General features: G+C 39.9%; 1 long non-coding RNA gene across 1 annotated transcript; it reads left to right on the top strand.

Moving 5' to 3' along the window:
* The first annotated feature begins 9,688 nt into the window (after positions 1–9,688).
* On the top strand, positions 9,689–12,965 carry LOC130742729 (uncharacterized). Its single transcript, XR_009021255.1, has 3 exons — positions 9,689–10,875; positions 11,178–11,294; positions 12,463–12,965. It is a non-coding gene; the product is annotated as an uncharacterized LOC130742729 (long non-coding RNA).
* The last annotated feature ends 3,299 nt before the right edge of the window (positions 12,966–16,264 follow it).

Here is a 16,264-nt window from a genome sequence, read left to right as displayed (position 1 = left end):
GCTCTTCTTCAGAATCAAAATCTTTATGACATTGTTGATCCTACAGTTGATCCACCGCCGGAGTTTGTGCCACAGATTGTTTCCCCTGGTTTGCGTAATGTTGTTCCAGGTCCAAATCCTTCTTTTGCTCAGTGGCAGGCTCGCGATCGAAACGTCAATAGTCTCCTTCTCTCATCCCTGACTGAGGAAGCTTTATCTGAGACTCTTAGTGCTACCACTGCCCGGGATGTTTGGACTGCTCTACATTCTGCTTATGCTTCACACAGCAAGGCCCGTGAACTATGTCTTCGTGATGAGCTCCAACTAATGCGTCGTGGTTCCCTCTCCGTTTTTGAGTATGGACGGAAGTTTTGCACTATTTGTGATCAATTGGCTGCTATTGGTGCTCCTGTGGCTAATGATGACAAAGTTCACTGGTTTCTTCGTGGTCTTGGCCCCTCATATGCAAATTTTTCCACAGGTCAGCTTGATCAGGTACCCCAACCTCTCTTTACTGACATTCTTTGTAAGGTCGAGAGCCATGCTATTTTTCAGGCTTCCCTTGAGGAATCAGTGACTCCTCCACCTGCTACTTTCCATGCAAGCAATCAGACTCGCTCTTCTGGAAATCAGTCTTCCAATAGTGGCAACCGTGGCAATTATGGTGGAGGTTCTCGTGGTGGAAATCACGGTAACTCTAACGGTGGATCTCGTCAGCGTCGCAATAATGGTGGCTCTGGTCGTCGTGGCTCTTACACTCCTCGCTGTCAAATTTTTCGTGAGCAGGGTCACTATGTTGATAAGTGTCCAGTTCGTTGGGATCGTTCTTCTGAGTCTGCCAATTTAGCTCAATCATTTGCTGCGGGTTGTTTGTTGGACAACTCAAACCGTTCCGACTGGTATATGGATACAGGTGCCACCTCTCATATGACTCATTCTCTATCTCAGCTGACGGACTCTCAGGACTACTCTGGTAATGATCGTGTTCTTGTTGGTAATGGGGCTGGTTTACATATTACTCATATTGGTTCTCGTTCTGTTTCACATTATGTTCCTTTATCTAATGTTTTGGTTGTGCCTCAGTTAACTAAAAATCTTGTATCTGTTAGCAAATTGACTCGTCACCATAATGCTAAAGCTATTTTCCTCGATGATTCTTTTGTTATTCAGAACCGACAGACAGGCTCCGTTCTGGGAAGGGGCCGATGTGATAAAGGACTTTATGTGCTTGACCAAGGATCGTAGGCGCTGCTTACTACCAGTTCTCCATTGCCTCGTGCCTCCTTTGAATTGTGGCACTCACTATTAGGACATGTCAATTTTGAAATTATTCAACAATTGCATAAACTTGGTTGTTTCAATGTTTCATCTATTTTGCCTAAGCCTATCTGTTGTACTTCTTGTCAGATGGCTAAGAGTAAGCGTTTAGTCTTTTATGATAATAATAAACGAGCTTCTGCAGTTTTAGACCTTATCCATTGTGATTTGTAGGGACCGTCTCCTGTTGCATCTGTTGATGATTTTTCTTACTTTGTTATTTTTGTGGATGACTTTTCCCGGTTTACTTGATTTTATCCATTGAAGCGCAAGTCTGACTTTTATGATGTCCTTGTTCGATTCAAAGCATTTGTGGAAAATCAATTCTCCCGGTCGATCAAAGTTTTTCAAAGTGATAATGGCACCGAGTTCACTAATAACAAAGTTCAGGCTTTGTTTGCTTCTTCGGGTGTGCTTCATCGGTTTTCATGCCCTCATACTCAAGCACAGAATGGACGAGTTGAACGGAAACACATACATGTCGTTGAGCTTGGTCTTGCTATGTTGTATCACTCACATGTCCCTACTAGCTATTGGGTTGATGCATTCAGTACTGCCGTATATATAATTAAACGTGTCCCTTCCAAGGTGCTCTCTAATCAGATTCCGTTTCAGCTTCTATTTCATGTTGCGCCTACGTATGCTAATTTGCATCCTTTCGGATGTCGGGTGTTTCCGTGCTTGCGTCCATACATGAAAAATAAGTTTAGCCCTTGGAGTACTCCTTGCGTATTCTTGGGATACAGCAGTCACCACAAGGGATTCAAATGCTTCGATCCAGCTATTTCTCGGACCTATGTGTCCCGTCATGCTCAATTTGATGAATTTTTCTTCCCTTTTGCAGGTTCTAACTCTTCCGCTAATGACTTGTTGGTCTCTACTTTTTATGAACCGTTTGCAGGATCACCTCCATCTTCACGACCTGCTATACCCGTCATTCCGGAGCGTTCACCACATACTGGTCCTCTGTCTTGTCCTTCTTGTGATGACTCAGATGTTCTGCAGGATCCTCGCGATGATGCACCACCCTCGCCGGTTCCTCATGATGATGCCCCACCTTGGCTCCTACTTCCCTAGCACCGCTAGAAGTCCCTACTATTGTGGCTCAGGCTCCTCCTGCTTCACCACCGGCTACTTCTCCGGTGTTGGCTCAGGTTTCTCTTGCTCCTGTTGCTGCTCGCCCCCGGACTAGATCTCAGAATGGTATTTTTAAGCCCAATCCGCGTTATGCCTTGGTTCACGCTCAGCCTACTGGTCTTCTTACTGCTTTACATACTGTTACTGAGCCTAAGGGTTTTAAATCTGCTATGAAGCATCCTCAATGGTTGGCAGCCATGGAGGATGAACTTTCTGCTCTTCATAATAATTCTACTTGGACTTTGGTTCCTCGTCCTTCCACTACCAATGTTGTTGGAAGTAAATGGGTTTTTCGCACTAAATTTCACAGTGACGACACTATTGAGCGCTTAAAAGCGCGTTTGGTAGCTCAGGGTTTCACGCAGATTCCAAGGTTTGATTACTCTCTTACTTTCAGTCCTGTTGTCAAAGCTACTACTGTACGCCTTATTTTGTCTCTTGCCGTGCTCAATGATTGACAACTTCATCAGTTGGATGTCAAAAATGCTTTCCTTCATGGTCATCTCAGTGAAACTGTTTATATGGAGCAGCCTCCTGGTTTTATTGATCCTCGTTTCCCGACTCATGTGTGCCGGTTGAACAAGGCCCTCTACGGCCTCAAACATGCCCCTCGTGCTTGGTTTCAGCGCTTAAGCTCTTTTCTCATGCGCTATAGTTTTTCGTGTAGTCGGGAGTGTCCAATCTTACAAACATCACCACGTTCCTTCCTTTGTGCAAACTACGCACACCATGTTTCTTTCTCCCACGCGAGCACATCTCCAACTCCGACGAGAACAACACCAAGACCCATGTCTGTTCTTGCTTGAGAGTCACCTCAAAACCCCAAGAAAACGCTGGTTATGACCTGCAACACGAAGATGGACAGCCACTGAAGCCGTTGGAGCAAGCACCGACGAGATCTGGGGGTTTTCCGGCGAGCTTAAGGCCGCAAGCACCACCTCACCATCACGCGAGTTTCACCCCTTTTTGTGCAGCCACCACTGTCGCTCCGGACTGACACCAACCACCATCGCAGAGAGCTCCAGCTAGCCATAACCATGAGCTCAACGACCACGAAAAAAACGTGAGCAAAAACAGAAGAGAAAGCAACGTGAAAACAGAGTTGAAACGCCAAGCCGACGTCGCCGACGTCGACAACTTTTCTCTCTGATTCCGGTGTCCTCGGGCCTCGTTCACAGCGAGGTTAGTCCCATTGGAACCCTTGCGACCACCACAACAAAACCCATGTTTCGGATCGTCGTTCTGTCGCCGTCGACCGCCTCCGCTGCCGCCTTCGGGAGCTTTATCCGGTCAACTTCGGCGACCAATGTAAAAATGGAGTGTACTGCAACGATCCATGTCACGAGGAGAGTAAATCCCTATTTTCAATTTAATATTTGGGTCATTTTATTCGACGACCCCGACGACCATCGTCGACCTTCGGTTGAACTTTCTAGGCAAACCGTCGATTCTTTGGGGAAACGGACAGCCTGTTGAGCTTCTAGCCGCGAAAGGATGAAGGAACACCCTTCCTTTGTGTCTCCGGCAATAGTTCCTCCGTCAACCCCGTGAGCCGCAACTTTCTCTGACGACTCTTCGCCGACAAGTTTCTAAAACTTGGTTTTCGTAAGCCTTCAACTCTTGTATATGTTTTAGCCTCGAGTAAGCAAGTTTTACAGAAAAATAAATATTTTCATTGTTATTGTGAAAATTGAAGTTTAACAGTTGATTAGGAAGGAGTTGCGATTTACTTTACAAAATGGTTTTAATTTCAAAAAGAGATAAATACTCTACTAATTGATGTAGCTGTGTTCTGAGGAAGAGTCGTTTAACATTCGTTCGTTTCGAGTCAATTGCCTGAAGTCATATCTCTAGACTTTAGTAGTAAGTAGCTCGATTAGTGATTTCGTTAAGTATGCTTGTGAAAGGTACGATGAACGGAAGCACCTTGCATCGAAGCTACACAATGGAAGGAATCGAGCTGACGCAGGCAAACAAAGATGTAATCGGATCGGAGTTGCACCTTAGTACGGAAATTGGCAAAGGTAAGGGTCAACTTACCTTGCTAGCTAATGTTTTAGGCGTCGATGAATTCGACTTGATTTATTGTTTATGCACTTGATTGTGATTGACTGAGAAACGTTTTCTGAGGTGTCGGCTCACAATGTTGAATATTTATCGCTTGATTTGTTTTTGCTATTGATTCACACGCTATGTGCTAAATGGTTAATCTGGGATGTGTTGATATTGATTCACATGCTATGTGCTAAATGGTTAATCTAGGATGTGTTGATATATGTGCCTTGACTTTCGGATTGTGCTAATTTGATTATGCAATTACACATATATCTGTTGTACGTCAGAGTGAGGATAACGGACAGTTATGTCAAATTTATCATGAGATTTTGGGTAAGTTTGACGGGACGAACGGAGGTTCGACCTTGTTATTGTTTAATGGATCGAGACCTTCTCTGGGAATTACTGGGATGATGAGATCTTTTAAACTTATAAGATTAGAGATGAACCTAAATGGAAACTATTTTACAAGGAAAATTCATAATACACGAAACAACCTCTGAACCCTTTTAATAATGATAACAATGTCAGGTGAAAGCTTAGGGCTTGGATATAAGTTTTGGAAAATGAGAAGGGTCGCCGAATCCAAGTTTTGGGGAAACTAATAAGTTTCTGAGTATGTTGGTACTCTTCGCTCGATGAGCAGTTTGTTGTTTGGCTATCTAAAGGATAAGCCGGGAAAACTATAATTTTCCAAGTACATTGGTACTCCTTCACTCTTTGAGCAGTTTATTTAGCTATCCAAGGGATGAGCCGAGAAGCTTCACTAAGGCGTGAGACTTCGTGAAAGCATGGAACTTCACTGAAGCCTGAGACTTCGTGAACGTGTGCAAATTCACTGAAGCGTGATACTTCGTGAAAGCAGAAACTTCACTGAGGCGGGAGACCTTGTGGCGACGGGATCCTTCGCTGAAGCGGGAGACTTTGCGGAGGCGTGAAACTGCACTGAAGCGTGAGACTTCGTGAAGGAGTGAAACTTCATTGAAGCGGGAGACTTCATGAAGGTGCGAAACTTCACCGAAGCGTGAGACTTCGTGAATGCGTGAAACTTCACTGAAGCGTGAGACTTCGTGAATGTGTGGGATTTCACTGAAGGGTGAGACTTCGTGAAAGCGTAAGACTCCATTGAAGCGTGAGACTTCATGGAAGCGTGAGATTTCATCGTCGTTTACCCTAGGGCAAATGACAGGGAACATTTGTTTAGTTAGACACTTGTGCGTTGGGAGGACGATACATTGTTTGACTAACCTTATCACCTAACTTCATAGGTTGAGATTTTGACGATTTGATATTGGTGAACAATGTTATGTTATTTGTTGAATTGTTGAGATATTGAATATTGTGTTGTTACTAGAGATTCGATAACATGCCATGTATATACCTTAGGGTAGGCAATGCAGAACTTATACATATATATACAACATATATATATATATATATATACCCCCTTATTCTTCACATGTTGCTTGTATTATCTATTATATTCTGTGAGTTGACCCTCGCGTTGTGGCTTTGTGTTTATGTTTGTCTTTGGGCGGTCGGCCTGCTGCCAGGCGTTCAACAGCTGATTCGTGATGGTTCGTCGTTCGGGGAGGACCCAGAGCGAAATGACTACTACTAAGCCTTCGACGTGGACCCGAACTTCATGCAGGATCGGATGAAGGTCGATGTTAGGGGTGTAGTATATCGGGTTTCGTTGTCATAGCTCTGATTGTCATTTCTTATTTTGGGGCAGGGTAGGTCCCCGACTATTAGCTTGTTGTGTGGTTCTCTTCCATGAGAATCACAGGGAGTTTGTCGGACGTAGGAGGTCTTTTGGAGGATGTTCTAGGCTGACTTACTTTATTGGAGGACTGTATTTATAAAGGTTATGACTCTGACTATGGGTCGCACTTATTTTCTTGCGGGCACCACTTTCATTTACTTTCCGTCACTTGAGGACACTCGTGACGATGTTTTTAGTTGCAGAGAGGGCTGTACTTATATTGTATGTTAGTCGTTGTTAATCGCGATTGAGTTGAGTCTTTATTTCGACAAGTCTTTTTATTTAAACAAAACGAAAAAAAATATACCTACTTTTCCGCTTTATTTGATTTTTGGTTACTAAAGTGACGCCACCGAAATCGGGGTGTTACATTGTGGTATCAGAGCTTGTCGAGTCTTTCGGGAGTCTTTGGGGAATAGGTCTTCTGTGCTAGGTTGTGTGACTCTTCAAAGAATAAAAATTGATTGTCTACCAAGCGATTTTTCGCTTAAAATTGATTGAAGTTATTGCTTAATCATATTGTATAGTTATGGTAAATGCTATCTTATGATTAGTACTAACTGTTTGTTTAACTAAAAAGAACGATGGTAACCTTCTAACCATTCTTTCTCATTCTAGTATAATACACTTCATTACTCTCGTAGCGTGTGCAACACGCCTAACTTGCTTTTACTGTCTGAGTTTTGACCTTAGGGTTATTACACCTATTAAGACTTTATTTGACTGTTGCTCATGTTTAAACTATAGAAGTAAACGAGGTTTAGAATAACACGCTAAGCCTAGGAAGTAGTCTTCCACCGATGCGTTTAAAAGGAAGTTAGGAGTTGAAGAATGAATTCCAGAGAGATTCCTTATGGGTAGTATACGTATTATGTTGAGGGGGTGTAGTTCAGTAGCGGAATCGTTGAGGATTTAATATCAGGATATTTGTGACTACTGGATGATAGGAACTCATTGACTGTTCCAGTGGGTTTTTCTAAATTTCCACCTTCGATGTATTAGGCTTGATCAACTTAATACTGAGGGGGTGATATTTGGAATCACAGCTGGCTATGGACTTTGATAGAAGGATTGGTAAGATTAACTTGATTTGATCGAGGATTAGTTGGGTTTGGGAGGAAAATTTGTGTTAAGTATTTGTTTTCCTTGCGAAGGAGTTGTGGTTTTAAGAGATGAATATTCTTTTAGGAAATGTTGAAGAGTTACAGAGCATCAGAGATCCAAACTTGGAAAAGGTTTAGGTTTTAAGTCTATGAATTCTTGTCTAAAAGTGCGTAGGACTCGAAGTTTGTCAGAATTTGATTGAGAGATTAGGAAGTTGATTGACGAGATGGTGATCAAGTTGCAGAAAGAAAAGTGTTAGTATTAAGATGAATACTTGAGGTTTTCATATTTGGACAAGTTGCTTAAAGTCTAAGAGTGAATGGAACTTTGTTATAGATTCCGATGATGCCTGCTAGATTTAGAGAGTGAATTTTACTAAGTTGAATAAGAATCCTATGGTTAAGATTAATTTTGTGAGTTAAAAAAAAAATCATGTACGAATAAGAGATTTAGTGGTGTTAGCGGTTATGATATCAGTTAAATCTCGGAAGGTTGGAGGATTGGATGATAAAATGACTAGTTAAGTCCCTTGAGGTATAGTTATGATTTGATCTTCTAGGGGATGAGTCCTTATTTGTGTGAAGTGTTAAGGATTTCAGTAAGTGTAAATTGGTTTGAGTGAGGAAAGTTTTAAGGAAGGAAATGACAATAATGGATTGTTAGATATTAAGATGATGATTAGCTTATCAGTTGTTTATGAATTGATGTTAAAGGGAATGAGTCTAGTGATGCACAAGGTATAAAGACTCAAGTCGGGTTTTAATGCGAATGGTGACTAAGTAGAAGATTGATTTCATGGTGCGAATGAGGATAGTTACGAAGTTGGAAGTGACGTTAATGAAATAGTAGATTCCAAGGGAATAGTTCGTCTAGGGGTTATCAAGCGATCAAGTTGAGTTTTGGATCATGAGTGAAGAATACGAGGACAAGTTGAACATTCACTCTGGAATGGCAGAGGTATACCGAGTTTAAGCAGAATTTCGGACGAACGAAAGTAAATGAACAAGTGGTTAAGGCTGTGCGATTGCACAAAATGCCAACCAATATTATTTCCAACGTAGACCCGACGCAAGTGGTCGAGCCGGACAACATAGAGTTGAAAGATGATATGTCTTTTGAGACGCCATCAGTCAGCATTGGGGCTAGAAGAGTGAAACAATTGAGGGGAAAGCAGAGTGCTTTAGTGAAAGTTATTTGGAAAAAAGACACAAACAGTGCTATATGGGAGTTAGAGGAAAAGATCAAGGAATAATATCCGGAGCTTTTTACTGAACTCTAAGTTTCGAGGACGAAACTTTCTTTTTGGAGGGTAGTATTGTGAGACCCAAAATTTCAGTTATAGAATTAATTAATTAAATTCCTAACCACGATTAGGTTTCGATGTATCGTGAAGGAAACCTGAACAAGTGTTTATTGAATGGAATAAATTTATGAAGGAGAAAGTTCAGGAAAAGACTAAGAATAGTATTAAAGTCGATATAAGTTATAGCGCGAGTCTTATTCGCTTACGCCGACTAAGAATAGTATTAAAGTCGATATAAGTTATAGCGCGAGTCTTATTCGCTTACGCTTAGGGCAAGAGCGTTAGTAAACGATTAATTTACTCCTAAAACACTATAAGAACTAATTCCAAAAATCTTCAGAGAAATATAAGAATTTCTCTTATTCATTTCCATGACAAGTGTTTCGATACGAAACCCTGGAATATACGAACGTCCGATTCCAATTCTCGGAAGTTTGCCGAAACTGAATCTCTGATAGCTCAAGAACCTTAAAATAAACTGTCGATGAAGACTTTTTCTATTCAGAGCCTCAAATGAAGATTTCACATGTGCGTACCGATTTCTTTCGATGTTTCTAATCTTTCTTCAGAAGGAAGTTTTCTCATCTGACATCAATTGCAAAAAGTAGTTCTGCGGCATTTTGAAGCAGACTGCGTTCAAGCCATTTCCTCATTTAAAATGAATCTGAAACAAGTATCAGCCTTTTATTGAAGGATACTTAGCTTAATTGCATAATATGACGACGTCATATTTGTTCTAATTGTCTAACGATTATTCTTTGGCTTAATTCTTACTCACTTCTTTATCTATGAATCATTTTAATTTGCTCAAAGTGATTCTAATTTATATTTTATCATTTCATTAAGTTTCTCATAATTTTTGGTATAGTAATATATTATCTCTACATTTTTCTCTTAACTTTATAGGATAAATCTTCCGGTGTCTAAATCAATTCATACCAGTTTTAAAAATAATTTCTCAAAATATCTATCCATCCTTATCCCTCCCTTCATACTTATCCTCTCCCTCTCATACTCGAGTCACTCTCCCTTTCTCCTAATTGCAATTTCATTTTCCTCTCGTTGCAGCACACACATACCTTCAACATTATTTTCTTCTTCTTTCCTAAACAATACAAACCCATTCTCCGTTTTCTTCATTTTCTTTGTTACTACAGCCGCTCATCATCATCATATTTCATCATCTCCTCTTCACCATGCCATCTTCTTACCATCATCAATTCTTCTCCCACGAGAAGCTACCACGCACATCATGCTTCTTGTTCCCCATTTCTTTTCTATTTTCTGCAGCAAGGAACAACATCACCACGTTCCTTCCTTCGTGCAAACCACGCACACCATGTTTCTTTCTCCCACGCGAGCACATCTCCAACTCCGACGAGAACAACACCAAGACCCATGTCTGTTCTTGCTTGAGAGTCACCTCAAAACCCCAAGAAAACGCTGGTTATGACCTGCAACACGAAGATGGACAGCCACTGAAGCTGTTGGAGCAAGCACCGACGAGATCTGGGGGTTTTCCGGCGAGCTTAAGGCCGCAAGCACCACCTCACCATCACGCGAGTTTCTCCCCTTTTTGTGCAGCCACAACTGCCGCTCCGGACTGACACCAACCACCATCGCAGAGAGCTCCAGCTAGCCATAACCATGAGCTCAACGACCACGAAAAAAACGTGAGCAAAAACAGAAGAGAAAGCAACGTGAAAACAGAGTTGAAACGCCAAGCCGACGTCGCCGACGTCGACAACTTTTCTCTTTGATTCCGGTGTCCTCGGGCCTCCGTTCACAGCGAGGTTAGTCCCATTGGAACCCTTGCAACCACCACAACAAAACCCATGTTTCGGATCGTCGTTCTGTCGCATTCGACTGCCGTCGCTGCCGCCTTCGGGAGCTTTATCCGGTCAACTCCAGCGACCAATGTAAAAATGGAGTGTACTGCAACGATCCATGTCGCGAGGAGAGTAAATCCCTATTTTCAATTTAATATTTGGGTCATTTTATTCGACGACCCCGACGACCACCGTCGACCTTCGGCTGAACTTTCTGGGCAAACCGTCGATTCTTTGGGGAAACGGATAGCCCGTTGAGCTTCTAGCCGCGAAAGGATAAAGGAACACCCTTCCTTTGTGTCTCCGGCGACAGTTCCTCCGTCAACCCGTGAGCCGCAACTTTCTCTGACGACTCTTCGCCGACAAGTGTCTAAAACTTGGTTTTCGTAAGCCTTCAACTCTTGTATATGTTTTAGCCTCAAGTAAGCAAGTTTTAAAGAAAAATAAATATTTTCATTGTTATTGTGAAAATTGAAGTTTAACAGTTGTTAAGGAAGGAGTTGCGATTTGCTTTACAAAATGGTTTTAATTTCAAAAAGAGATAAATACTCTACTAATTGATGTAGCTGTGTTCTGAGGAAGAGTCGTTTAACATTCGTTCGTTTCGAGTCAATTGCCTGAAGTCATAACTCTAGACTTGAGTAGTAAGTAGCTCGATTAGTGATTTCGTTAAGTATGCTTGTGAAAGGTACGATGAACGGAAGCACCTTGCATCGAAGCTACACAATAGAAGGAATCGAGCCGACGCAGGCAAAAAAAGATGTAATCGGATCGGAGTTGCACCTTAGTACGGAAATTGGCAAAGGTGAGGGCAACTTACCTTGCTAGCTAATGTTTTAGGCGTCGATGAATTCGACTTGATTTATTATTTATGCACCTGATTGTGATTGACTGAGAAACGTTTTCTGAGGCTTCGACTGACAATGTTGAATATTTATCGCTGGATTTGTTTTTGCTATTGATTCACACGCTATGTGCTAAATGGTTAATCTGGGATGTGTTGATATTGATTCACATGCTATGTGCTAAATGGTTAATCTAGGATGTGTTGATATATGTGCCTTGACTTTCGGATTGTGCTAATTTGATTATGCAATTACACATATATCTGTTGTACGTCAGAGTGAGGATAACGGACGGTTATGTCAAATTTATCATGAGATTTTGGGAAAGTTTGACGGGACGAACAGAGGTTCGACCTTGTTATTGTTTAATGGATCGAGACCTTCTCTGGGAATTACTGGGATGATGAGGTCTTTTAAACTTATAAGATTAGAGATGAACCTAAATGGAAACTATTTTACAAGGAAAATTCATAATACACTAAACAATCTCTGAACCCTTTTAATAATGATAACAATGTCAGGTGAAAGCTTAGGGCTTGGATATTAGTTTTGGTAAATGAGAAGGGTCGCCGAATCCAAGTTTTGGGGAAACTAATAAGTTTCTGAGTATGTTGATACTCTTCGCTCGATGAGCAGTTTGTTGTTTGGCTATCTAAAGGATAAGCCGGGGAAACTATAAGTTTCACTGAAGCGTGAGACTTCGTGAAAGCGTAAGACTCCATTGAAGCGTGAGACTTCATGGAAGCGTGAGATTTCATCGTCGTTTACCCAAGGGCAAATGACAGGGAACATTTGTTTAGTTAGACACTTGTGCGTTGGGAGGACGATACATTGTTTGACTAACCTTATCACCTAGCTTCATAGGTTGAGATTTTGACGATTTGATATTGGTGAACAATGTTATGTTATTTGTTGAATTGTTGAGATATTGAATATTGTGTTGTTACTAGAGATTCGATAACATGCCATGTATATACCTTAGGGTAGGCAATGCAGAACTTATACGTATATATACAACATATATATATATATATATACCCCCTTATTCTTCACATGTTGCTTGTATTATCTATTATATTCTGTGAGTTGACCCTCGCGTTGTGGCTTTGTGTTTATGTTTGTCTTTAGGCGGTCGGCCTGCTGTCAGACGTTCGACAGCTGATTCGTGATGGTTCGTCGTTCGGGGAGGACCCAGAGCGAAATGACTACTACTAAGCCTTCGACGTGGACCCGAACTTCATGCTGGATCGGATGAGGGTCGATGTTAGGGGTGTAGTATATCGGGTGTCGTTGTCATAGCTCTGATTGTCATTTCTTATTTTGGGGCAGGGTAGGTCCCCGACTATTAGCTTGTTGTGTGGCTCTCTTCCATGAGAATCACAGGGAGTTTGTCGGACGTAGGAGGTCTTTTGGAGGCCGTTCTGGGCTGACTTACTTTATTGGAGGACTGTATTTATAAAGGTTATGACTCTGACTATGGGTCGCACTTATTTTCCTGCGGTCGCTACTTTCATTTACTTTCCGTCACTTGAGGACACTCGTGACGATGTTTTTAGTTGCAGAGAGGGTTGTACTTATATTGTATGTTAGTCGCTGTTAATCGCGATTGAGTTGAGTCTTTATTTCGACAAGTCTTTTTATTTAAACAAAACGAAAAAAATAGACCTGCTTTTCCGCTTTATTTGATTTTTGGTTACTAAAGTGACGTCACCGAAATCGGGGTGTTACATTGCAGGTTGCAGGTGGGTGAGGGTGAGGTTGAGGTTGGGTGAGACCGTGAAGGTGAGGGTGAAGTAGGGTGAGGGTGAGGTTGCAGGTTGATGGTTGATGGTGTGGTTCTGGGTTTGAAGATTGATGAAGATTGATGATTTCTGGGTTTGAAGATTGATGAAGATTGATTGTTGATGGTGGGGTCCTGGGTTTGAAGATTGATGAAGATTGATGAAGTTGATGATAGTTCAAAAGGAATTGGGTTAATTTGGGGGAATTGAGATTAATTTGGGGGAGAAATTAATTTTGTTAATTAGATTAGGTTAGAATTAGTAATATGTTTTAATTTTGTTAATTTTATGATGTGTAATTTATTTTTAAAATCCACATAAGCATTTTAAACCCCGTGAGCATGCCATTTAAGAACTCGTCGGAGCTCTGCCCTCTGGCGAGGATTCGCTCCAAAGAAAGTTCAAACACGAGGATTAAATGCAATAAATTTTTCGGGGAGAGACTTACCTCAGACTGCGAGACAAAGACAGGGACCAATATGACGCTTAACCCATAATAATAATTGAAAACTAATAAGTAAAATAACAAAATTATTTTTTAATTTTTTATTTAGAATAACAAAACTTTTCAGCAATAAATATAAAGAACTTCAAATTAACTTATAGTAAAAATATTTTTAAAATGGTAAACTTCATTCGTTAAAAATTATAATTATTTAGAACTAAAAAATTTATTCTCGTATTAACTCAACTAATTATTTTAAATATTTAATAATAATTAAAATAAAAATCATTTTTACTTGTTTATTTAGAGAATATAAATACTATAAAAAAATTATCAATAAATATAAAGAAATTTCAGATTCATTTATGATGAAAATATTTTTGTACTATTTTAATTTATGAATCTAGGTTTTGGTAGTATGTTGCTCTAAATAAGTTATATTTTATAGCAATGGATGCACTGGATCTCAAAGTTACTAAAGAAGATATCCGGAAGAAAAAAAATTTTACAAACCCTATTAGACACTAGAGAATTTTTTTTACATTATCCTAAAGATTACTATTTTTTTGTTTGAACATTCTCACATACAAGAATTATAGTTTATGAAGATCATTAACGATTGTTGAGTTAACTCTGATTAACAAAATAGTCTAATATAATAATAGCAATATTCATAATTTGAAGATTAATTTATAGTAAGTCATATTTATTCTGAAAATCTGAAAAGTTTAGGACTATTCCATACATTTCACCCTTAACTTAAACTATTACAAAAATAAAATTTTTTCACTTTTTTAATGAATACATTATAAGTTAATTTGAAGTTCCTTTGTTGAAAAGTTTTGCTACTCTAAATAAAAAAAAATGATTTTGTTATTTTACTTATTAGATTTTAATTGTTATTATGAGGAAAAAAATATTCCGTTAGCATCTTTTTAGAAGGTGTTAACTTGTTAGATGGAGGTGGGGTGAAGTGTAGATTTAAAAGAAGAATGGGGTGGAGTGTCATTCTGACAAACCTTGAGGGGGTGAGTGTATTTTACTCTATTACTAACTATTTTAGTGATGTCTCAAATATTATGAAAAAAAATACATTTATAGTGTTTGGAGTGCGGGATATTAAATGAGAGTCACATCACTCACTTTTTTTAGCATTTTGATGTAACACAAATGAGTGAACAATAATTTCTCACGTCACTAAAATTTGTAACTCAAATCGCATAATTTCGATATATCATACACATAAAATGCAATTAAGCCTTATATGGAATGAGTTGAGCTTGCTATAAAATTGCTTGTGGTCATGCATAAGAATAGGTTGATTCTTCTTGTAAGCAGGGTTTGATGAATTGAAAGTCTTTGTCAACAAACAACGAATATCTTAACATGTTAGCATAAGCCTATTATCCTATTTACTGATAGGTTTGTTCCGCTACTTAAATTTTCCGATGTAGCCAAAAAAAAGATTTTTAAAATGAACGACTAGACTACACTTTCAATAGAATCATGTCAAGGCCTGGTCATTTTTCAATCACTCATTACTCTGGAATTCGTAAACTTCAATTAAAATTTCGGTAACATCACAACAAAAATTAAACTCAAGATGTGCTGTATGTCATATCTGATAAGTAATAGCTATGGCCTATGGCTCATATATGTAATTCATAGCATAGAAACAAGTATAATGATAATGTAGAGGATACAATTTATACACAACTGATAGCAAGAGATATGAAAGATATTAGAACTGTATATAGTCTAGGAATAATCCAATATTCCTATACAATTTTTAGTAATTATGCAGTTGGATAAGATGCTTCCATCGCTATGCCACAGAGTCCTTCTGCAGCATCCACACCCCTTTCCATCATAATGTATCCTTCTTCACCCCACTCAGTTCCCCATGAGTTCTTAACCAACCAATATTTGGTTCCATCATCACTAACACCATATCCAACTGCTGTGACACCATGATCCAACTCAGTTCCACATGAACCAGTAAAGACACCACTTTTGTAAAATTGAAAGTCAGAGCCACTTGCATCAATGGCTACAGAAACTGGTGGATGAGCCACAGCTTTCAGAAGTGCCTGCCCAACAGGCCCATTTAGACAAACTAAAGGCGTCAAAGCCCAACTCCACCTCTATAAATAGGAGGAGAATACCAATTGTAAAGGACTCTTAGCTCATTTGAGAAATAATAGCATTGAAATTCAGTTATATTTTCTCTCTCTAAGCGGTTAGAGTTTCTCTCTCTAAGCATTCACATCACTTTCCTCACACTTTGGGTACTACCTTTCCTCTCTATGTTCTAGCACGGAACATTTGGCGCCGTTTGTGGGGATCGGTAGATTTCTATTCCTAGACTATGTGGATTGTGATTCAGTGGAGTGAAGCTTGCTTTTTTGTACGATTTTCCTCATCCGGACTTGGTTCTCGGGTTATTGCGTTTTGATTTCGAAAAGTTCGATCCTCTAAGAGATTCTCCGTAATTCGAAGGTTTTTGGCGGAATTTTCGTTTTCATTAGCGAAGTTTGATGAAGACGCCTCGCCAACGACATGGCAACGACGTCTCTTCCCCGCGCACCGCAAGAAGCGATAGAAATCGTTGTGCAGAAGCACGTCGAGCGCTAAGTGGCGACTTTAAGATGCAAAATGAGTGTTTACAGGAGCAGTTGAGGTATTATCACCTCCGGCAGTGGAA

Source organism: Lotus japonicus, chromosome 3, assembly GCF_012489685.1.
Source record: "Lotus japonicus ecotype B-129 chromosome 3, LjGifu_v1.2".
Classification (NCBI taxonomy): domain Eukaryota; kingdom Viridiplantae; phylum Streptophyta; class Magnoliopsida; order Fabales; family Fabaceae; genus Lotus; species Lotus japonicus.
This window is presented reverse-complemented; position numbering and strand designations above follow the sequence as displayed.